The sequence below is a fragment of the Pelophylax lessonae genome, assembly GCF_965119305.1.
Source record: "Pelophylax lessonae genome assembly, chromosome: 13".
NCBI lineage: Eukaryota > Metazoa > Chordata > Amphibia > Anura > Ranidae > Pelophylax > Pelophylax lessonae.
This window is the reverse complement of record NC_138780.1, coordinates 94518319-94544172: the sequence shown is the minus strand read 5'-3', so window position 1 is coordinate 94544172 and position 25854 is coordinate 94518319. Positions and strand designations below refer to the sequence as shown.

The window sequence follows — 25854 nt, the reverse complement described above, 5'->3', positions numbered from 1 at the left end:
CTTAGCTATTCAGTGTCCTGTGTGCCCAAAATTGCAGGTCACTTTGGAAGGTAAAAATCTATCAAGCTTCCTGGAGGGGAACCTGGCCTCCTATCTTTTGCATCACTCCAAATGGAGAATTTGGCCTGTCTCTCCCACCTCATGCATCAATCCTAATAAAAAACTTGTCCCCTTTACCCTTCTGTGTCATTTCTGATAGAAAACCTGACCTGACCACCACCCCCTTCTGTATTATTCCTAATTGAGAACCTGGCCTGTCCCCTTCACCCTTCTGTGTCATTCCTGATGGAGAACCTGGCCTGCCGCCACCTCTTTCTGTGTCATTCCTGATGGAAAACCTGCCCTGCCCCTACCTCCCTGCTGCATTATTTGCAATACAGAATGGGGCCTGCCCCCACCACCTTCTGCACCAATCCTGGTTGAAACCCTGGCGTACCCCCGTCCTACTCCCCTTTGCATCATTCTTAATGAAGAACCTGGCCTGTGTCATTTCTGATGGAGAACCAGATCTACCCCCACCACCTTCTGAATCATTCCTGATAGCAGACCTGGTCTGCCCCCCCAATACCCTTCTGTGCCATTCCTAATGGAGAACTTGTCCTGTCCCCTTCACCCTTCTGTGTCATTCTTGATGGAAAACCTGGCCTGCCCTCCATCACCATTCTGCATCTTTCCTGATGGAGAATCTGGCCTGCCCCCACCACACGCTGAGTCATTCCCATAGTGAGAATCCGTCCCTCCACCACCCACCTTCTTGCTATTGAGTTTTATGTTTGTGAAATGTGCAGGCAAAATATGCACAGTTTGCAATCACTACTGTAAATAATGTGCAGATGAGCTAAGATGCACAGATGCTGGATTATAAATTTCATGCAGTTGCATGGAAAAAAAAGGAACAAAGAATAGGAGTAACGTGGAAAAAAAGCCCTGTGCATCGGATATTTTCTCCATTGTTTGCACAAGTGATATGTACCGAATGGTTGTTACATTTCATGAGACTATAAACCAAAAAGTCAGTAGTAACCTTAATTAGGTGCTTGTTATCGATGTCACTTTCTCTAGGGGGACATATACAGGGCAGAAAATGCCTGATTCTACTATACATGGGAACAGGTAATGCCTGATTCTACTATACATGGGAACAGGTAATGCCTGATTCTACTATACATGGGAACAGGTAATGCCTGATTCTACTATACATGGGAACAGATAATGCCTGATTCTACTATACATGGGAACAGGTAATGCCTGATTCTACTATACATGGGAACAGGTAATGCCTGATTCTACTATACATGGGAACAGGTAATGTCTGATTCTACTATACATGGGAACAGGTAATGCCTGATTCTTCTATACATGGGAACAGGTAATGCCTGATTCTACTATACATGGGAACAGGTAATGCCTGATTCTACTATACATGGGAACAGGTAATGCCTGATTCTACTATACATGGGAACAGGTAATGCCTGATTCTGCTATACATGGGAACAGGTAATTCCTGATTCTACTATACATGGGAACAGGTAATGCCTGATTCTACTATACATGGGAACAGGTAATGCCTGATTCTACTATACATGAGAACAGGTAATTCCTGATTCTACTATACATGGGAACAGGTAATGCCTGATTCTGCTATACATGGGAACAGGTAATTCCTGATTCTACTATACATGGGAACAGGTAATGCCTGATTCTACTATACATGGGAACAGGTAATGCCTGATTCTACTATACATGGGAACAGGTAATTCCTGATTCTACTATACATGGGAACAGGTAATTCCTGATTCTACTATACATGGGAACAGGTAATGCCTGATTCTACTATACATGGGAACAGGTAATGCCTGATTCTTCTATACATGGGAACAGGTAATGCCTGATTCTACTATACATGGGAACAGGTAATGCCTGATTCTACTATACCTGGGAACAGGTAATGCCTGATTCTACTATACATGAGAACAGGTAATGCCTGATTCTGCTATACATGGGAACAGGTAATTCCTGATTCTACTATACATGGGAACAGGTAATGCCTGATTCTACTATACATGGGAACAGGTAATTCCTGATTCTACTATACATGGGAACAGGTAATGCCTGATTCTACTATACATGGGAACAGGTAATGCCTGATTCTTCTATACATGGGAACAGGTAATGCCTGATTCTACTATACATGGGAACAGGTAATGCCTGATTCTACTATACCTGGGAACAGGTAATGCCTGATTCTACTATACCTGGGAACAGGTAATGCCTGATTCTACTATACATGGGAACAGGTAATTCCTGATTCTACTATACATGGGAACAGGTAATGTCTGATTCTACTATACATGAGAACAGGTAATGCCTGATTCTGCTATACATGGGAACAGGTAATTCCTGATTCTACTATACATGGGAACAGGTAATGCCTGATTCTACTATACATGGGAACAGGTAATGCCTGATTCTACTATACATGAGAACAGGTAATGTCTGATTCTACTATACATGGGAACAGGTAATGTCTGATTCTACTATACATGGGAACAGGTAATGCCTGATTCTACTATACATGGGAACAGATAATGCCTGATTCTACTATACATGGGAACAGGTAATGTCTGATTCTACTATACATGGGAACAGGTAATGCCTGATTCTACTATACATGGGAACAGGTAATGCCTGATTCTACTATACATGGGAACAGATAATGCCTGATTCTACTATACATGGGAACAGGTAATGCCTGATTCTACTATACATGGGAACAGGTAATGCCTGATTCTTCTATACATGGGAACAGGTAATGTCTGATTCTTCTATACATGGGAACAGGTAATGCCTGATTCTTCTATACATGGGAACAGGTAATGCCTGATTCATCTATACATGGGAACAGGTAATGTCTGATTCTACTATACATGGGAACAGGTAATGTCTGATTCTTCTATACATGGGAACAGGTAATGTCTGATTCTTCTATACATGGGAACAGGTAATGCCTGATTCTTCTATACATGGGAACAGGTAATGCCTGATTCTACTATACATGGGAACAGGTACACTTTATTTACAGCATTCTGTTTTGTCAAATACTTTCTATAATGATTAAACTCCTAGTATATGGTAAACTTAGCTTATATCTATCTTTAGGAACAATTAAACACATCTCCCAAATGGTCACATTTTTTCCAAAATGCCAGAATTCTCCTCCGTGTTTTCGGGGCCCATGCCTGGATATCTGGGTAATGTATGGCCTCTCGTACAATCGCTCAGTGTTTGGCGTGTTCAGAAGCTCCCTTTACCCCGTGCTATGTCTCTCCGCAGCGCCTTCTCTCTCCTGTCAGTTCAGAAGCCGGCTGGTGTTTATATCAGCTCTTCTCCCAGTAGCTCAATAGATCAACTTCTCTTGTAAAGTGTTGCAATGTAAATTGACAGCTGGGAAATGTGCATAAAGCAAAGAGTTACAATGTGCACAGCTGACTGAAACATTGGATTCTTCCTTGTAAGCTGTTTCAGTTGACTGTGTAACATTGTAACTCTTTGCACTCAGATCTCAGTTTACAAGAGAGCGTTGCAATAATGAAGATAATAATGTGCTTGTAGAAAACTTTATCAGGTCAGGAGCAGGGCACACTAATTTAGAGCTTCATTAGGAGACAAGTAGAGCACACTGAAGATTATTCCTTATGGTTACATGCACATTCTTGTATATAACATATTGCAAATATTGGACTTAAAGCGTAACTCCACTTTACATAGCTAGTCAGGTTGAAAAAAGACACAAGTCCATCCGGTTCAACCAAAAAAAAAAAAAAAAAAAACAGTATTGAAAACCCAACCATACAATCCCATATACACAATCCTATACCCGCAGTTGATCCAGAGGAAGGCGAAAAAACCCCAGCAAAGCATGATCCAATTTGCTACAGCAGAGGAAAAAATTCCTTCCTGATCCCCCGAGAGGCAATCGGATATTCCCTGGATCAACTTTACGTAAAAAATTTTTTTAGTACCCATTTATATTATGTACACCTAGGAAAGAATCCAGACCTTTTTGATAGCAATCTATTGAGCTGGCCAGAACTACCTCTGGAGGGAGTCTATTCCACATTTTCACAGCTCTTACGGTGAAGAAACCTTTCCGTATTTGGAGACGAAATCTGTTTTCCTCTAGACGTAAAGAGTGCCCCCTTGTCCTCTGTGTTGACCTTAAAGTGAACAACTCAACACCAAGTTCACTATATGAACCCCTTATGTATTTATACATGTTGATCATATCCCCCCTTTTTCTCCTCTTCTCAAGAGAGAATAAATTCAGTTCCTCTAATCTCTCCTCATAGCTGAGCTCCTCCATGCCTCTTATCAGTTTGGTTGCCCTTCTCTGCACTTTCTTCAGTTCCCTGATATCCTTTTTAAGAACTGGTGCCCAAAACTGAACTGCATATTCCAGATGAGGTCTTACTCACTTTTGTTGAGAAAAAACATTTCCCTCTGGGTGATCTATGTACAGTGCAGGGATTTTAACAAACTTTGTTGCAGATTCCGACCTTTTGTTATTCTGAAGAAATCTCTGTTTGTTCCTCTGTGCTGAGTGAGTCAAATTAGAGTGGTTTCATAATTATCAATCAGCTGTGGCAGCTGCAGGGCTCTAATGAGGAAAGCTGCTGGCCCTGCATCCCTTTAGACTTGTTCCTATTGGAAGTATCTCACCAAAAATGACATTTTTGCTGCAGGGGATGCCAGAAATCTGACTTGTACCTTAGGCAGACTTCTGGGAAAATTGGTGAGCCAATCACACAAGCAGGAAATTATGTTTCTGGGGTGTGGTCAGTATACATTCTGTGTATAGAACAGCTCCAGGCAGCCATATTGTATTGCATCTTCAGAAAATTACAACAGCTGCAGATTGAAAAGGAAAGGTCATTTTTTATAACATTCTTCAATTACAATATGATTTGTGGCACAATTGTATACGCTATATTGTTTTTTCTTTATTTGCTGATTTTTTTCCCCCACAAAAGTTATTTGACTGACCTTGAAGCTGATTCCCAGTTATTGAAGTAGGTTGGACCAATGTAAGTATGCATAGACACAACCGTCTAATGTGGAAACTGACAATCACTTTAGTAGTCACTGCAGTAGCTGCGATCCTTTACAAGGCATTCTCTGATTGGACGAGGTGAAGAGTGTGATGCCACTACCCCTCCTCTCCACCTTGTCAAATCAGGGAATGCCTTGTTTACATTAAAACAAAAATATAAGGCTGACGGTGCCACGCAAGCAACCCACTGTGGTCAGTATGCAGTGGGGATAGTGATTGTTAGCTTCCATAGTGGTTGCTCAGGTTAAGGATTTGCATATTTATATTGGTCCAAGCTAAATCAATGCAAATATGTAATTAAGATCATAGCTGGAGCCCAACTTTAATCAAATGTTTAGGCTTATAAAAGTATTTGTAAAGTCTTGTTTTTTTTTTTTTTTTTTCTATTAACGTAACAAACATAAAACTTACCTGCTCTGTGCAGTGGTTTTGCACATGGTAGCCCACATCCTCCTCTTCTCGGCTCCCTGGTTAGAGCTCCTGCTCCCCCCCCCCCCCTCCTGTTGAGTGCCCCCAACAGCAAGCAGCTTTCTATGGAGCACCGAGCCACGCTGCAGCTCTGTGTGTCCATTTAGACACAGAGCTGCCATTTGGCCCCATCCCCTCTCTCTCCTGATTGGTCAACTGAGTTTAATTGACAGCAGTAGGAACCAATGGCGCCGCTGCTGTGTCTTAGCTAATCAGGAGAGAGAGTCCCACGTATCTGATGTGCTCGTGGACATCGCTGGATAGAAAGGGGGCTCAGGTAAGTATTAGAGGAGCTGCTACACACAGAAGGCTTTTTATCTTAATGCATAGAATGCATTGAAACTTTACAACCCCTTTAATGTTCTAGCTTAGTGGTTTATTGGAATCCACAGCGACCAATCACAGTCCTGCTTTTATTGGTGTGTCTACTCTTGCTATTCAAAGGGATAAGCATATCACCGATTTTTGTTGCATATCACATTGTTTAGTTGTATCCAGACAGTGGTAGGGCTTGTAGTTTCTCCTAGCAGGAGAGCTGACAGGACATTATAGCTGATGGTGAAACAAGAAATTTTTTTTCCCATAATGTATTAATATCTAAATTTTCTTACAGCTTTTCCTCGTGGAAGCAGCTCATCCAAAACTTTTGAGTGTTGATGAACAGACTACACCTAGGGTATGCTCAGACTGAGTGCCGGGACAGGGTCATCTAGAGCCCAGGGCAAATATGCCAAACTGTGCATTACCCCTAAGATGTATGAGCATTATGTGTCAGCCAAAATCCCCCCCAAAAATGAGCACTAGTCTGCATGCCAACCCCCTAAGCATTGATTACCCCTTCTCCCAGGACAAAACCACACCCCTGCTGAAATCCCCCTTCCCAGCACAAATCTTTGCCCCCACTCCCTCCCAACCTAAATTCCCTCTCTCCCTAAATCCCCCAGCACAAGCCCCCCCCACCCCAAAAAAACAAAACAAAAACAAAAAAACACACTGCTGCTAGCACACATCCTCTTCCCCTGCTCGACACCCCCCCCTCCTAGCACAAATTCCCCACCCCAACCCCACCTTCTAGCACAAATCCCCCTCTCCCTCCCAAAAAATAAAAATTCCTCTCCTAGCACAAATCCCCCTCTCCCTCCCAAAAAATAAATATTCCTCTCCTGGCACAAATCCCCCTCTCCCTCCCAAAAAATAAAAATTCCTCTCCTAGCACAAATCCCCTCCCCCCTCTACCATATCACATCTTCTATCACAAACCTCCCAAATCCCCCTTCCTAGCACAAATCCTCTTCCCCCTCCCACCATGAACACAAATCACCACTCCTAGCACCCCCCCCCCCCAATATTCCTCTCTAGAACAATTTTACTCCCTAAAGGACTCTAAATTCTCCCTCCCAACACAAATCCTTCCCTCCCCAATCTCCTCGTGGCTCCCCCCCCCCCGCCCCATACCTCACAATAGCACAATGCCCAGACCTCCTGCCCACACCTTGTCCCAGCCTTGCTCACACCAGCTGAAAAAATTGGGGTGCTGGAAGAATTATCTCTGTCTGTAGGGCAGGCACTGGCAATTGCTGGATGCACATTGCATTTATTTGTAGAAACTAGGCACTATGATGGAAAAAGTGATCAGATCTTTTTCATGGTTGATGTGACACTACCCATTTTCTTTTCACCTTCTGTAGCCAGAAGAGAGGGGAGGAGAGCTTTTTCCTCTAATATCACACCTGTTTTGGGCACATTATAAAAAAGGAGAGATGCCTGAAGGCAATAGGGAGCTGGTACTAGTATGCATTTTTGGGTACAACCACAGGTTAGTCTTTTTGATCACAGTGGTAAGCTGCTGCCCCTTTGTATCAATATGTACCAGTTGGAATGGCTGGATATTTTATATTGGTACCCCTTCCCCTTTCATTCAAAACATGCAGGGTGAGGTTTTTAGGACATCTAATGTTAGTTGCTTTCCCTTTAGTAGTTCCTCCAGACACTGCAACTGGGAGCCTTAATCATGGGATACTTGAGACAAAGCTAGAGTCTATTGCCAGGAAAAGTGAAGTGCGACATGCCCTGCTACCATAGAGGCTTGCAAAGCCAACCACTGTAAGAAGTTGGAAAATAATGGTAATTATGTCCAACCTAGACTTTGACTGGTAATGTAACTTTTCACCAGGATTTATAGAATATGTGGGGTAGCTCAAAAAAGTCAATTACTTCTTCATTTATGTTGTTGGTCCTACCATACATCCCCAAACACAAGTCTATTGTCTTGAAGTTATTCTTGACTCTAGCTCATACCTCATGTCTGAAAGCATTGAAAAAATGTCAATCCCACCTGAAAAATTTCCTTTTCTTCCATCCTTTCCTCACTGCTGAAATGACCAAAACATTAAACGGCCATTTACACTGCACATGTTCCCATGCATTTTGCTTTATTTTCAAATCTGTGCACAGACCATATTACACCAATGTGTGGCTTTGCATTGTGAAAAGTCTTGCATCCTGTAGGATGTTGCATTTTGCAGTTCTTGTTAGATGAAAGCCTTAATATGATGCATCAACACAACACAATGCAGCATGCATTAAAGTAATATTTAAGCCTCAGGGCTAGTTTACATTAGATGCAGTCCAGGGCATTTTTATCCTGCATCAAAATTGCATGAATAGTGTTTAACATGAATTCCAATCGTCCTAGTTCACACCATTGTAGTGCGTTCCAGCGCAGTCAACAAATGTAGAACATGTTGCATTTTTTCTGTGTGGAATGCGGACAAATGCAGCAAAAACGCACATGGTCTTGATTTTCCTCAGTTTAGAAGAAGAAAGAAAGAGGGGAAAAGACACACTGGAACGCATAAAAAAAATGCATTGGAATGCATCAAAAACGAATAAAAACGCGCATGCAGAAATGCAATCAGAATGCAGATGTTGTAGTTTGAACTGGCCCCTAATATTTTTAGGATTTTTGCTGAGGACGTTCAGTCGATGCAGCTTCTTGTAGCCAACTTGTCCTTTGCTCTAGATTTCGCTGGTCCCTTTAGTGCTGGCCCTAGTTTCCAGTTTCAATGGGGGTTCCCTACCCATGCAGGTTCTTATAGATCCACTTATTTGTCTGCGCTCTCGGGATCAGAATACCGGGCAGTGTGCAGACACTGCCAGCACCAATGTGTACAGGCAGCCTAAGGGGGCAACATACAAAAGGTGCTCCTCCTCCAAGGGACCACTACCCGTGGAGGTGGAACAGAGACGTGGCTTGTGTAGAATCCCAGCTGTCTGTTCCCTTGGAGGTGGAACAGAGACGTGGCTTGTGTGGAATCGCAGCTGTCTGTTCCCTTGGAGGTGGAACAGAGATGTGGCTTGTGTGGAATCCCAGTTGTGTGTTCCCGTGGAGTTGGAACAGAGATGTGGCTTGTGTGGAATCCCAGCTGTGTGTTCCCGTGGAGGTGGAACAGAGATGTGACTTGTGTGGAATCCCAGCTGTCTGTTCCCGTGGAGGTGGAACAGAGATGTGGCTTGTGTGAAATCCCAGCTGTCTGTTGCCGTAGAGGTGGAACAGAGACTTGGCTTGTGTGGAATCCCAGCTGTCTGTTCCCGTAGAGGTGGAACAGAGACGTGGCTTGTGTAGAATCCCAGCTGTCTGTTCCCGTAGAGGTGGAACAGAGATGTGGCTTGTGTGGAATCCCAGCTGTCTGTTCCCTTGGAGGTGGAACAGAGACGTGGCTTGTGTGGAAACCCAGCTGTCTGTTCCCTTGGAGGTGGAACAGAGACGTGGCTTGTGTGGAATCCCAGCTGTATGTTCCCGTGGAGGTGGAACAGAGACGTGGCTTGTGTGGAATCCCAGCTGTGTGTTCCCGTGGGGGTGGAACAGAGATGTGGCTTGTGTGGAATCCCAGCTGTCTGTTCCCATAGAGGTGGAACAGAGACGTGGCTTGTGTGTAATCCCAGCTGTCTGTTCCCGTAGAGGTGGAACAGAGACGTGGCTTGTGTGGAATCCCAGCTGTCTGTTCCCGTAGAGGTGGAACAGAGACGTGGCTTGTGTGGAATCCCAGCTGTCTGTTCCCGTAGAGGTGGAACAGAGATGTGGCTTGTGTGGAATCCCAGCTGTCTGTTCCCTTGGAGGTGGAACAGAGACGTGGCTTGTGTGGAATCCCAGCTGTCTGTTCCCTTGGAGGTGGAACAGAGATGTGGCTTGTGTGGAATCCCAGGTGTCTGTTACCGTAGAGGTGGAATACCTGGTGATCCCTTATTAGCCTAATACAATTTTTAACCCTTCTCCACTCTATTGATCCATTACTGCTTCTCAGAATTAACTTGCCCTATCCAAGCCAATCGTAAGACATTTGAACCACTAGATCTCCTACAATGGCTGTAGTGGTCCTTGCAAAAAGGTTTTCTTGCTCCACATGAATTAAGTTGTTTATTCAATTTTGCAGAGACCATCTAATACCCCTGATGCCCAATTTTCACCCCTAGATACCCCAGGTCTCAGCTTCCTATAGTGGGAGCACTGATTTGTTAAAATATTAATGACCATGCTCTTTAGCAGTTTCAATTAACATATCCATAGCCTTTAAGGCAGCCCATACATTGGTCTTTTTTTCTTTTGTGAACGAAAAATTAATTACCGGATTCCCTTGTCCACACATTCGAGGACTGAGCTATTGTGCTCTGACGTCTGCACTGATCAGCCAGCGGCACTGATCATGGGGAAATTTTCCAACACACTGGTTGTCACAAGCAGCCTGACCATGAATGGATCGAAATTCAGACGGCCCCTTCTGAACTTGCCGAATTTCGATCAATGTATGGCCTGTGTAACAGTCTTATACAGCATATTTATAACTCTTAGTTTATCAACAATCTCTAACAATACCCTGTAGCATTAAATGCACTGAATATTGAGTATGGCTCCCTGAGAGTATCAAGGGTCGCAGTTGAGGCCTCCATGGCTAGTAGGAAAAACAGGTGTGTAGGCGCTACAACCTTCCTACATAACAGCTCCGTCCGTTACTCAGACCTCGAGGCTGGTGACACCTCCAGTGTACCAAAATAAGGAAAAGGGATGGTCGGCACTCAGGATGACATCCAAAAAATAGTTTTCCTTTATTGAAAAGACATACAACACTGTAAAACAGCCTATGTGTTCTAGACGTTGGTCCCTAATCATGGCTCAGGACTAATGTCCGAAGTGCGTAGAATGTTTTTACAGTGTTGTACATGTCTTTTAAGTAAAGGAATACTATTTTTTGGATGTCATCCTGTCTGCCGACCATACCATACCTTTCCTTATTCCATAGCTAGTAAGTTGACCACCACTGATCTATACCATTCTGCAATTCTTATGGCCATCGTAGGACAAACTAATATGACTATCCTGTGCTTTGGCACCTTGCAGCCTGATATGATTTATGTTTAATCATTTCTGTTCTGGAGTCCTCATCCTAATTACTGGACTACTGCATCCCTTCATCCTCACTACCTACCTTTCTTCTGTCTTGAAGAATTTTCATTACCTATTAAGATTGTTAAAAATTTGAATACTATACAAGACCAGTAGAGATCCTGCAAGTGTATGGCCATGGCTATGCTTTGAGTTGGCGATGTGGGTTCATAGTCTTTTTCTATTTTTTTATTTCTCAGTGTGAGCACTAAGCTTTGCTTCTCGCCATATGACAGCTCACTGGCTGTTAGGATTGATCAGGAGCCGCCTGGCAGCCAGTCACTGCTGTAATAGCACTTTAATGGATATGAGCTATTCACCCAGATCAGACTCAATGTCAAAGCAAGCGAAAATACAGCTGTCACTCCGGACACGGCCGGCACATGCAAACAGCTGCTTAATATACTGCAGAGTGCGGCTGGCTGCACAGTGTGTGTGCGTGCGCGCCTCTGTTTACTTAGCTGTCTGGAGAGATACCTAGGATGCGTACCTGTCTGTCTAATGCACATCTGCTTTATTTTAACTTAAAGGTGGATTGTGCATGGGGGGTTTAGCATAGTTATGCCTGAAAATTCTCATTCAAAATCTGATTATGTTTTACTGCAGTTACCTATTATTTTTCTTATTAGCTGCATATGATTCTATTTGTTTATCACCTTGGTGTCATTATATAGGCCTAATGATCATTCTGATGTTTTCTTTGTATATATTGTGTCATTTTAAGCGCATCCATAGGCTGCACAGTGCTGCATGATCATACCTACAGATATAGTAAAGAGAAACTCAAGCTCATGTCAGTCCCGGTCACACTGCGAATCAGTGCCGGTTCCTGCATCGCACCAGAATCGCTAGGGGTGTTGTAGGGGATACCCCAAAACTCATGGGTTTCAGTAACATTGACTGTTGAAGCCAGATTGAAAATTACATTTATTATACAAACATGTAGGTAGACAGACATGTTTGGAGAGCAATTCAGTCACATTACATTCTGTTGGTTTGAAAACAATTGCTCTAGCTGGCTAGGACTTGTATTACAATTTATACATTCTGTAGTGGGTGGCACCTAGCTAACTAAATTCTTTTGAAGTCCCATTTGAGTCTTTGGTGACATTCTTTGATATGCGGATGGTCATTCACATCACTTTCAAGGCTTGTTTGCTGATCAGGTCTTCAAAGGTCGAGATAGCAATCTAACAGCTGGAGGTGTAAATGGCTTTTGAACACAACAGCTGTTATACAATATGACTTCTCAAAACATATACATCCAATATATCTGCTTAATCATAAATACATGTTTGATAATCATAAATCATTGTTTGATAAATAAAATGGCTGTTCTCTTTTCCCCAACAGTGTCAAAGTTAATGACACCCCCAGATTTGTTTGTAGATCGCAGTGCGAACTGTGAAATGGTGCAGGAATCGCATCGGATAGGTGTGAACACCCATGAGATCCAATTCCAATGTGAACTAAAAAAAGGGTACTGCACCATTTTGGTGCGAATGCAATGCGATTTCATACATTTTGTATGGCTAAAATCCCATCGCACAGACATCACGTGATCTGCACAGCAATGCGGTGTGAATCACATGCCATGTCTGGCATCGTACTAGTGTGAACCGGCACTAATGTTTTTTTCAAACAATGTAGGAGGTACACAAGCTATTATTTTGAGAAATAGTTCTTGGACTCCAAATCTGTAAGGAGATGTAGGATAAAATACACTCTTAATGCACATTTGGTATCATTAGGTTCAACAAGGAAATGCAAAAATCCATGGGGGCATTCAAAGGCAAACATCAGGGGGGCACGTCAGTACATATACAGAAAGTTAGGTGAAGGTATTTTTTGTAAGTATGAGCTATAAAAGTTTGTTAGTAAAATCTAAAATTGAATTCCTAGAAGCTACAATTATTTCTTCTTGTTACATTAAGTTGTGCCCACTGGATTAGATTACACAGTCTGCAGTGGCTGAAAGGGTACTGTAAACCAATTTTGGGTAAATTGGAGTCTGAAATCTGAAGTGAACCTCTACCTTTTTTGCCAAGTAGTGAAACCAAAAACCAGATGGTAACACTGATAATAAACTTGTATTGTCAAAAATCTCTATTCATGTGGCATTTGTAAGAGTGAACTCTTTGTTTTATGTGGATTTATTCTTTAGAATGAGAAATGGGGACATTAAATCTTAAACTGGGGGTCATTCCTCAATCAGGCCCAGATTTTGGCAAAACAACCATAACTGTCTGAAGCCTTATACTTTTATATTCTGTTCAATTCATATGAAAAATCTTTCCAATATTGGGGCCGTTTGGAGATATCCACAGTGCTGCACAACAGAAGCAATATTAATACTGAGGTCAAACAAAACCATAAGCTGCGGGGACTGAATGGAAACAGATAATAAAATTAGAAAACAAAAGAAAAAAAGCAAAAATATTGAATACAGTTCTCTACAATTACCTCTTTGCACCCAGGCCCTTTAGGGTGATTGGAGTACGAATGTTTGCTTTTTCTTGGTCAGTTATGTCTACAACTCCTCCTAAAAATGTTTGTTACCCAATCTTCTGCCTACTTTCACAATGGCATCAGTGAATTTTGGGACACCCATCAGATGAATCCAGGAATGCTAAGCCTAAAGCTTATAGATTTAAATTATGCTTTCAAAACTCAACACCAGCCAAGCCTTTTGGGAAACATCTAGATCCTCTGTCAGTTGTTTTAGTGCTTTCTGTGTCCTCATGCGGAGATTTCCCCTTACTTCCTTTCCCCCTTCACCAAAATTCAGGAAAATTGTCTGATAATAACATCAATATAAATACATTTTTATAGCCGAGTTGAGGATGACTAAAGGCCTCATTTATGACTGTCTTGATATGTGCCTGGATGTGGTTGGGCTTGTTTCTAGCCAAGCTCAGAATTTCATAGGCAGCTTAACCTCTTATTAACAGGCAGAACAGTAGAGAAGGTGAAAGTCATTCCAACAACTGTATGAGTCCATTCTCATTCTGAATTGTGAAGACTATTTTTTTTTTTCCTCGCTGACACCGTTGTGTTTCAAGCCTGCAGCATTATGGTTAAGTAGTGTTTTATGAATTAACGATGATTTATTTATGATGGTAATGGTAAAATCTGGCTTTATGCATACTGGCATTTCCCGTTGCACTTGGCATGGTGGTTTCTTTTGGTATGGGGAACACCAAGGCGGGGTAGGGGGACCCAAACCAGGTCCCTGCTGGTTGATGCATTTAGAAGGACAAGCCTTCTTCCTCAGAGTCTCCTTCGATGTGTTTTGAAGGACAAGCCTTCTCTGAGGAAGTCCTTCTAAACGCGTCAGCCAGCAGGGGCCTGGTTTAGGGCCCCCTACCCAAGCTTGGTATTCCAGACTGTCTGGGAGAGATTAGCTACGTATGTGGCCTGTTGAGCATATTGTACATTCATATTTGTGAGTGGACATTTCAACCATTTTTATTGATACAATAAATCTATGTTGGATAATGCACTAGGCCAGTGCGCCCTCTTTTCTTTTATGATCAAGTCAGTAAGTCTATTGTTTTTTAACAGAAAAACTCTTTTGCAGTTACAGTGGTGAGGCAGACCATTTAGCACTGGCAAGGGTGCTTAAAATGATCAGCTTTTATTTATATAAACTTTTATCCTAAAAGGAATAAAAACATTTGCTGTAGCTGATTATAAATTATTAGCTGGATCTTGGCTTCAGTTTGTTACTGTACCTAAATCTGCTAGTACTGCTAACTCTCTCATCCAGACTGATAATGCTGCTGTCCAAATTGGCCCCTTAGCTCCTTCATCAATTCTAAAACCGGTGGTGTGTTACTGGCCAGATCACCAGTGGGTAACAGAGGGAAAAAGCCTAAAAAAAAGAAACCTAATGCAGCCACCATATCTAAAAATTGGTAAATTGCAATATATTGAATTTTCGGTTTTGGATTTAATACCACAGTGCCGTACCTGGCAAGAAATATGTGAACTGAGCTTTTGGGCTCATTTCGCTAATTAATGCCTGTCACTTAATGGGCACTTAGCAGAGCTCAGATCTGCCTGTCAGGCACCCAGTTACTGCCTTAAGCCGACCGTACAGGGTTCAAATTTTGGCCAGTTTAGCAGGAACTGGCCAAGTTTCGAATCGTTAATAGGCAGGCTGAATGCACCAAGTCAGTCGATCGATCAACAACCAGCAACAACAACAATGGGTACAACCATCCTGCTGGATTCTCTTACGACTATCGCTAGCGGCTGCTATACCCACACTGTCTTCTCCCGGCTGAGGCGGGCCGGGAGAAAATAATTGCAGATTCCCCTGTCAACACTGTCCGTGTTAATGGGGGAATCATGTGAATTGCAGGAAATAAATTTGCACTGTGTATGGCCAGCCTTAGGGTGAACAAGGCGATAGGTTGCAACTTCTTGTAGATGCTGACACTTATACTGAGGTGACCTAAGGTTCTGCTGCCAAATGTTATTATGGCACTGTCAATAAAAAAAGGGAACCCTTCTCACGCTCTTCATAATCATTGACACTCCCATTGTCCACTACCCTGTAAAAGCTACCACACCACCTGAAAGGTTGATAAGCAGTGGTAAGACTGAACAGAATGTTCTACTATCAGAGGGAAGCAGCACTGACAAAACACAATGGGGATAATTCAATAAAGCTTTTGCTCCACTCTTCTGGAGGTATTACCCTTTAAAAAGTCCAAATTTAAATAAGCCCAGTTTCTGTAGCTTTACAGAAATGTGCATCAGATTCTGGTAGTTCCTAATATTGCCACTTTTTCAAGGTGGTGCTATGACTGCACCATATTCAAAATAAATTGTCTCCAGTTCATGGATAATGAAATTGGAGGTAGTTGGAGGTCTCTGTACGCTGTGTAGCAGAGCAGCATTTTTGCTACTCCCCCTTCACCTGTCACTGGTTGTCAAGGAGGCTGTCGGTTTCACAGCACACAAGCCCCTAGCAATCAGTGATGCTGACAGTAGGGGGAGCCTGAAGGGGAGTTCTCATCAGCTCCGCTCACTGAATGTGGTTGACAGCAGACAATTAGTGGATTCCATAGCCCGATAGCTGGCTGCCTGATGTCAATCACAAGAGGAACAAACCTAATGGGTAACTTGTGTCTCTGAATCCCCATCAGGCTCCTCCCACCAAGCTACAAAACTCCTCGCCTGCCGTGCTATTTGGACGTCGGGTGCAGCGGTGGGGAGGGAGCTCAGTTGCAATTAGTAATACTACCTAGTAGTTGTTAGACCTTTTCTGTAGATCTAATTGACCATGAAAAGAAAAACAAAAACTCTCTGATGAGCTTTCATATATCACCAGTGTGACCAAACAGGTTGCCCGTAGGTAAGACTAGCTATATATAAATATCTTAGTAAACATCTGTCTGCTTAATGTGAACCTGACATCCACTTCAAACTTTTCATAGGAAGCTGCCTTAATTTCCTCTGCTAACCAGTAAACCCTTCTTGGTGCCTCTCCAAACTGGATTTCCAGTTGTTACTAAGGATTTGACTTCCTTGACTTGAAGCATAAGCCTGCCCACCTTCCATCCCCTGTCCAGTGAAAGTGCCCTTGTTGGCCATTGGGGCACTCTAATTGGACTTGTGGACTGCAGGGACTTAGCTTTGAAGTCATAGAAGTGATATCATTACTATATACTGTATGTAGACAAATCTTTTAAAGGGTCAGTCTAAAGACACTTCAGGTACAAGTGGAGCCACTAACTGGATTTTTGTGTTTCTTGATCTTCCTGCCTCTTTCCTGCTCACTTTAGGGTGCTGGAGGTTCATATCCACTTTTAGATATTCCAACTTTTCTACTACAGCAGGGTTCAGCAACCCTTCCCATATTAAATGTCATTTTCACAAGCATTAGATAGTATACTAGTAGGCATAAATATAGGAGAACGTAACGTGTGAGTTGCATCATCAGTGCTTGCTGAAGTTAATCTAGAAGATGGCAAACCCAGAAGAGAAGGGGAAGGGCATGGTACCGGCAGGGACAGAGTGGATGCAGGGAGCATAGAAATAAGGGAAAAGCACGCCCCGAGGTATGTGTGTCATAATGTGTGTGTGTGTCATAATGTGTGTGTGTGTATGTATATATATATATATATATATATAAACAGCATGTAAATTAGCCCACAGAGAAGCCAGACATGCTTGCCCATATTAAAGATGGTGGACCGCGTGGTTTTTCCCCCCGCTGCGGCCGCCACACACATCGTCTGCACCCCCAGTGAAAGCACCTTAGTGACACAGGGAAAAGGGCCCCCACAAACACACAGCACCATAGCGCAGCGTATGTACAAAAGACCCCCGCAGGGATCGCAACAGGGAGCCCCACACCGGCACAGACATGGGGAACACACAGCAACACAGGACTGCCACCCCAGACCGAGGCCCCACACAGAAGTACTTACCTGTGCCAGATGGCGTGGGGTGCCTCTATGAACGGAAAGCCGCTGTCCTCATCTGACAGGGAATGCCGTTAGCCAAGGACATTACACTGCAGTATCGCAGATGTGTCCAGTGAGGTAGCCACCTCACGGCTGCATCCCTGCGGTGAGCAGGGATGGGTCGTTCATAATGCCAGGACGAACCACAGCTGAACGCTCGATGGCGGGCTGGGGGTCCATCTGACCCTCTGCCCTGTAGAACCAGGGCGGTCAGTCCGATTCCCAGCTTCGCATGAATCCATCTTCATCCGAAGAATCGACTAAAACTAAAGCTGACAAAATAAACAGTTAGTAAATCAAAGAAAAAAATTTACATTTTCAAAGAAAATCAAAGAAAAAACATAGAAAGGCTGAGACTGTAGCCCCAGCACAGGGAAAGCCTAACTACTCCTGACGCTAGGCAGAAATAAACTGAGTTGGGAGTGGTCACTGCAGGGGGGTATTGACCAGTGGGACAGCTAGCTACTCCTGTGGAGCGGAAGTCAATACCCAATAGTGATGACTTAGAGGAGGCGGCGACTGTCGGAGGACGTAAGAGAAATATATATATTTCAGCAGAAGAGATTTGGCATAATTAAAAACCCTACATACTGGCAATTTTTTTTCTTTACTTCTGCTTTAAGCTTACCAGACTACCGTGTAATTCCAGACAAAGAACAGCCAGAGCTCTAAACCTTATGGCTGAATGGCAGAAACCTAGATCCCAGGATTTGTCTCTAAATTTACACATTTTACACATATTTATTACAGAAAGACACTCTTATAGCACAAAACCTCAGTCAGTGGCTGTCTAGTTGGATGGGTGTTGCAGATTTGAGGATGAGGTTCTTTTTCTTTGGTGCCTGTTGATATTATGTTATCATTTCGGTCCCAGAATCCTGTGCTGTCATTCTATATATGGCTGCCATCTCAGTGCATCCCTTGGGCTCTGCGCTCTGCATAGTCTGTCTTCTTTCTGTCCATCATCTCTGTTTTCTTCCATGGTTCTCATGGGCACTGCGCTCAGCTCATACTGACCCCCTGATATCAGGATCTTTTCACTCTTTGCCACAGTCCTCTGTGCTATTTTGAGTTATGCTGTCACACTCTAATATATCTCTTGTTCTTTCGGAATTGTTCCTGCATCCGTCTGCCCTTCCTTACCTTTGCTTTCTCTATGTTCTTGGATCATCATTGTTTATCAAGTGCATCTTCTTACTGCTGCTGTGTTATTTGTCTCTGATGTCCTCTCATATGCATGTAGTCTTTGCCCTCCCTCCGTTTCCTGAACGCCGAGTTATTTTTCTCTCTCTCTCTTCATACCATTTAATAGTGAACAGTCACCTGAGGCATGGCCTCTCCGTCATTCCTATCCATATTTTAATCTGCGCTGGCTGGAGCCCCACCCATGTGATGAATGATAAATTGGCACTGCGGTAGCCCGGCCTGCCATGGAACAGGCTCCAAGAGAACCTGCACACAATTAGCTAAATGAATGTCCTAATTGCCCTTGCTGGCTGAAATAGCAAGGAGACTCAGGGCATGTTCTGCATAAGGGAAACCAGCTGAGAGCAGAAACGTGCCAGCCTATGGCCTGCTCATGTATGTCTGATTGCTGAGAACATCAAGAGTTATTGATCGCTTAGCAAAAGTCATGGAGAGAAACTTGTTTACTATCTCTCATTGGAACAGCTTCAGAAGAGCTTCTACTTTACTGATCTTCTTGTAATAACTTATTTTAAATTTATTTCCGACTGCTGCTATATAAGATGAGTGAAGGTCATGTCTGCCAAAAGACGTCTGGTTAAGGTTGATCCCCCTTTGGATTTTCAATATTTCTATGACCATAAGAGGGAGATTCCTTCCACACATTTATAGTTGTGCAGAACTTATTATGGATGGATGCTGAATAGTACTGTCATGGAATTCTGCTGGATATTATATGCATTCCCAAGGAGAATTTAGCAAGGAGTGCAGCTGATGTCACCTAAATGATGGGCGACTTGAATTTTTCAGGAAATCCAAAAAATCACTTTGAGTGGGTCATTCAATTCAGGGCATTGTGGCAACTCACTTTTAGTCCTGTGCAGCTAAAACGATTAGATAGTTACATAGTTAGTGAGGTTGAAAAAAGACACCAGTCCATCCAGTTCAACCTATGATGTGTGTGTGTCTTTGCTGCTAACCGTACTTTGTGTACCCCTCTATGGTGTGGTCTTTAAAGCGGAGTTCCGGCTACAAAAAAAAAATTTCAATAAACATACCCCCCGGGACAGTCAGGGCTAGTACATTCCACAATGGCTAGCCTCTGATCTGTCCCGGTTCGCACTTACCTGCAAGAAGAAATACTCACTTTTAAAATTTCTTCTCCAGCGTTGCCATCTCTGTTGTGGCAGCTGAAGCCAGCGCGATCCTCTTCTGCGTCCTCTTCTTCTCCCAGAATGCGCCTTTACTGGCCCCTCTCGTCACTTCCGGTGCGGCGCCGCATTCCTCCACAGCTTCTGGGCATGCCCAGAAGCTGTTTAGCAAGGAATGCGGCGTCGCACCGAAAGTGACGAGCGGGGCCGGTGCCGTCACATTGATTCCTGGGAGCGATGACGTTCAGCTCCCAGGAATCATTGCAAACCGGAAGTGACGGCACGGGCCGCGGCCGCCGAGGGAGGAAGTGCAAAAAAAGTGAGTATTTATTTCTACAATTACAAGGTAAGTAAAAAAAAATAAAAAATCTTAACTATCCAATTCTGTTTCAGGTGAGGAAAAGCAAGCGGATGGCCACAAAATCGGTTATGTCGATTTCGTGGCCGGAACTCTGCTTTAAGGTGCCCATCTAATAGTTTTTTGAAACTATCAATGCTCCCTGCTGATACAACTGCTTGCGGAAGAGAATTCCACATCCTTACTGCTCTGACAGTGAAGATCCCCCTACGTACTTTAAAGCGGAGTTCCACCCAAAAGTGGAACTTCCGCTTTAGGTATTCTAACCCCCTGACATGCCACATTTGGCATGTCATCTTTTGGGGGGGGGGGGGAGCGGGTACCTAGTTATGACAGGTACCCGCTCCCACTTCCGCTCGGAGCGCCGCGGCGCCCTGAACGGAAGTTCTCCTCTCCCCCTCCCTCCCTGCAATCTTCTGGGACACGTCAGAGGTCCCAGAAGATTGCCGGCCAATTGAGACGCGCAGCGCGACTCGCGCATGCACAGTGGGTACCCGGCTGTGAAGCCTCAAACTGTCACAGCCGGGTGCCCACAGCAGTGATGCCGGCGCCGAGGAAGAGGATCGAGGCTTCGGGCGGCCGCATCGCTGGACCGTTGGACAGGTGAGTGAAATGGCTGGAACTCCGCTTTAAGGTTAAACTGTCTTTCCTCTAGTTTTAGTGAGTGGCCGCGTGTCTTATTGTATTCCCTTTCTCCGAATAGGTTTTTCCATATGTTAGGGTCGCCAGTACAGTATTTGTACATTGATATCATATCCCCCCTCAATCTTCTCTTCTCCAGAGAGAATAGGTTCAGTGCTTGTAGTCTTTCCTCATAGCTGATGTCCTCCATTCCCCTAATTATTTTTGTTGCCCTTCTCTGGACTCTTTCCAGATCCAGCACATCCTTCCTGAGGACCGGTGCCCAGAACTGGACAGCATACTCCAGATGTGGCCGGACCAGAGTCTTGTAGTTGTCTCCTTTAACCTGCTGTTTTGCACACAATCCCTGTTTTTAAGGAGAACACATCTGTTTTACTTCATATTCTAAAATATAAAAAAATGTAAATGCTACTTCCCGACATCAGGAAACCTCGGCCTGAGACGATGCATACAACCAACTTCAAAATGTTGAAACTAACTGCATATCACATGCCCCCCCCCCCCCCCCAAGTCCCACAACCACATAACAGTCCCTTCATCACTTCATAAGCCCCCACCCCTTCCATCAGAGTAAATACTTTACATCCGAGTCCCCCTTCACTTTAGAGTCCCCCATCACATCAGAGATCCCCCTTCACATCAGGGTCCCCTAATCACATAAAAGGCCTCCAATTGCATCAGAAGCTCCCTCACCCTCCCTTCAGGATCAATCCATCACATCAGAGTTCTCCCTAAACAGAATTCCCCCAATCACACACCAGTCCTCCCATCCATCATATCAGAAACCCTCTCCAATCAGACTCCTCCCTTTATGTCAGAGTTCTTCCTTCACTTCCATCACATTACACAGAGATCCCTTCATCACATTAAGAGCCGGTTCACACAGGCGCGACCCGACTTGCGGGGGCGACCTGTGAAGTCGCGGTGCGCAGCCCGCACCGCGACCTCGGAGCGGCCGGCACGGACTTCATATCATTGAAGTTTATGCAGGTCACTCCTGGTCGCCCCAAAGAAGCTCAGGACCCTTTTTCTAAGTCGGAGCGACTTGTGTCGCTCCTATTAGAACGGGTCCTGTGCTAATCTATGGCAGGCGACTCACGGCGACTTGTCAGGCTACCAGGTCGCCTGACAAGTCGCCACAGTGTGAACGGGGTCTAAAGCACCCAAATCAGATAAAAGTGCCCGTATCACATCAGAAAACCACCTTCACAGAGTCTCTTCATCGTGTCAGATTCCCCCCATCACAGAATCCTATCATAACATCGTAGAGTCCCCTCTTGCCATCACGGCAATCAGCATGGTAGAAGGCATGGAGCCTGTCTGGATGGAGGTGCACTTTCGTCTTCTCCTGAATACTGGGGGAAGCCCTGCATTTCACCTGCTGTGAATCAATGTCATGCATTGCCGAGCTGTGGGCAGGCCATAGCAACAAGTGATGCTATGCATCGTGGCCATAGAGCTTCATTGGTGGTTTTGGTGATGGCGAACGGCCTGCCCACACTGTGCCAATGCATGATGCTGATCCAGGACAAACTGTGTCCCCTGCTTGAAACACCTCAGTTGAAAAACATTGTTCTATAGCCAATTCTGTATACCTGTCCCTCCATTAATGTTTTAGACAGTCGTACCTTTCCTTTTGACTTTGGATACTGCCAACATTTACCTGTATTATCTTTCCATTCCTTAACTTAATGGCTCTGCTTGGTTCCTTCATTTATGTTCTTCTCTCCATGTTGCTTTCTTTCCTTCCTGCTCTTTACTCCTGCCTCCCTCTCACGCTCTCCATGTCAGTGCTTTCAATGGCAGGCAGCAGGTTATTAAGCTGCGTAGCCCCCTCACCTGCCTCGTAATCTGTATTGATGGAATCAAGGACATTATCTCCTTAGTGGGAGCTGGGCCAGGCTTATTGCTTTCAGCGTGTTGTGCTGGAAGAACAGGCCAGCTCCATTTATCACTCCCGTCTGCTCTAGACCCATACATCCCAAACTGTCATATGCACAGGTACACACCAAGACCTTTAAAGGCGGGGGAAGCCTGGGCACATCGGCGCTCTCTGGTGACTAGAGGGAGACACTGCAATGCAGGATACAATGGGTATACTGCCTAAATATCAGAAGGGTAAAGAGTAGCAGGCCTTGTTTAGCAAACCACATTTATTTGCCGCTGCCTGCGTTGCCTTAGTAAATACCTTATCAGTACCTGCTTACATAAAAAGAGGATATATATATATTTATATATATATTAGGGATGCACCGATCCGACTTTTTTGGACCCGATACCGATGCCAATATCTGGAGTTGTGAAATCGCCGATACCAATACCGGAACCGATCCGGAGCTACACACAAAGCAAGCGGGTGCAGTACAGAGCAAAGCCGCTGCTTCATGTGTACGGCTGCTCCATTCACAGGCGGAGTGCATCTGATATCACTCCGCCTGTGAGCCGGTCCTATACAGGAAGTAGCGGCTCCCATCCCATACTACTACTGCACCTAGTAAGGCCCCTTTCACACTAGTGCGACTTGTCCCGCGATTTTGGACCGCAAAATCGCATGACAAGTCGTTTTCTATTATTTTCAATGAGCCCCATTCATATTAGTGCGTTTTGAAGTCGCACCGACTTCAAAGTAGTTCCTGTACTACTTTGCCACGATTTGATTGCGTTTTGAGCCATAGCCATAGCCATTGCTTTCAAAATCGCGGCAAAGTCTCGTCAAAATCGTGCCGCAAAATCGCTGTAAAATCGCGTTGCATAAGTGTGAAAGGGGCCTTAGGGATGGCTGAGCCGTTACTAAGCAAAAACCGGATCGGCCAGTGGATCGGTCAATGTTACCGATCCCCCGATCCAGCTATAATGGCCATATCGGCGCCGATATCCGATCCTAATATCGGATCGGTGCATATATATATATATATATATATATAATAGTGAGGCAAAATGCAAGTCTGTTTGTAGAGACGTTACGGAACTCTTCCATTCCTTATGGGTTATCCATGAAAGAATGTATAAGTGTAGTGACTGTGCAAAGTCTACTAAACTGCCTTACCTCTTTCTTACTAGTAGTTACTAAACCAGATGTTTGCTGTAGTTAGCGGGATATACTGTAGAAGAGCCTCCGTGCATTCTGCATCCAGCAAGGTGCCAACTCAGGGTGCCAGGGCAGCTCTCACCTTGCTTCACAGTAACAGCTACTATGAATGGCAGGAACTGAGGGCAGGAGTATAAACCTATACAGTTCCGGTGGTATTTGTTTGTGAGCATATGAATTACCTTAGGAACATCATTTTACTGGAGCTAAACAACGAGGATACAGAAGTACAATATATAATGTTATATATATTCTGCCACATCTACCCTCTGCCAAAAACTGATGCTATAAAATACATGTTTATTAGTAAAAACAAAGGTAAACTATATGATATAAATATAATTTTAAATGTATAAACGTGAAGTACAGTATATTACTAAAAGTATTGGGTCGCCTGCCTTTACACACACATGAACTTTAATGGCATCCCAGTCTTAGTCTGTAGGGTTCAATATTGAGTTGTCCCACCCTTTGCAGCTATAACAGCTTCAACTCTTCTGGGAAGGCTGTCCACAAGGTTTAGGAGTGTGTCTATGGGAATGTTTGACCATTCTTTCAGAAACGCATTTGTGAATTCAGGCATTAATGTGGACGAGAAGGCCTGGCTCCCAGTCTCCGCTCTAATTCATGCCAAAGGTGTTCTGTCAGGCTGAGGTCAGGACTCTGTGCATGCCAGTCAAGTTCCCCCCACCCCAATATGCTCATCCATGTCTCTTTGGACCTTTCTATGTGCCCTGGTCCAAATCATTTGGTGGAGGGGGGGTTATAGTGTGGAGTTTTTCTTCAGGGGTTGGGCTTAGTTCCAGTGAAGGAAACTCTTAAGGCGTCAGCATACCAAGACATTCTGGACAATTTCATGCTCCCAACTTTGTGGGAGGACTTTGGGGATGGCCCTTTCCTGTTCCAACATGACTGCACACCAGTGCACAAAGCTAGGTCCATAAAGACATGGAGGAGTGAGATTGGGGTGGAGGAACTTGACTGGCCTGCACCTCAGTCCTGAGTCCTGACCTCAACCCGATAGAACACTTTTGGGATCAATTAGAACGGAAACTGTGAGCCAGGCCTTCTTGTCCACATCAGTGCCTAACCTCACAAATGCGCTTCTGGAAGAATGGTCAAACATTCCCAAACACACTCTTAAAACCTGTGGACAGCCTTCCCAGAAGAGTTGAAGCTGCAAAGGGTGGGCCAACTCAATATTGAACCCTATGGACTAAGACTGGGATACCATTAAAGTTAATGCGCATGTAAAGGCAGGCGTCCCAATACTTTTGGTAATATAGTGTATATGTAAACCCAATGACTAAAATCTCATATATACTTCAAAAAAATTTCAAACGTATACTTCTAGAATTTTAAACGTATAACTTTCAAATACAGTATGACCTGACCTAACCTCCTTTTATTGGGTGACAACCCTCTGTCTCCTATTTGTTTTCATACGTTGTCACTCATTACAACGCATGAACACAGTTGTCACTGTTACATGGGCCTCTGATGAAGACGACACTTTTGTTTGTGTATTACAAGTATATATATATAGCAGTATTTACATCAGTCCTTGCCCTCAAGGAGCTTACAATCTAAGTGCCAATTCAGACAGCAGCCAAATAACCTACCAGCGTCTTTGGAATGTGGGAGGAAACCAGAGTACGCAGAGCAAACCCATTCTAGCACAGGATGAATATTCATGCAGATGTCCTGGTTGGGATTCACACTGAGTACCCTTTTGCTGCTAGGCTGGAGTGCCTTACAAGGTCACTGCACTGCAGACATTGTCCATCGTTATCACCATCAGGAAAACCCACCCTGAGATATGCCATGACATGCCAGTCATCACTAGGGTGCATATAGACTGGAAGTGGTCAGAAGGAGACTGCAGGAGACCAGCAGCACTAAGTTGCTACAAAGATGAAAAGAGGAGAAAACA

At 44.1% G+C, this 25854-nt stretch overlaps 1 protein-coding gene across 7 annotated transcripts in view; it reads left to right on the top strand.

The window, feature by feature from the left end:
• The window catches only part of NPAS3 (neuronal PAS domain protein 3), a 676849-nt gene that overhangs the window by 137261 nt on the left and 513734 nt on the right, over positions 1-25854 (top strand). The gene's annotated exons all lie outside the window — the stretch shown is intronic.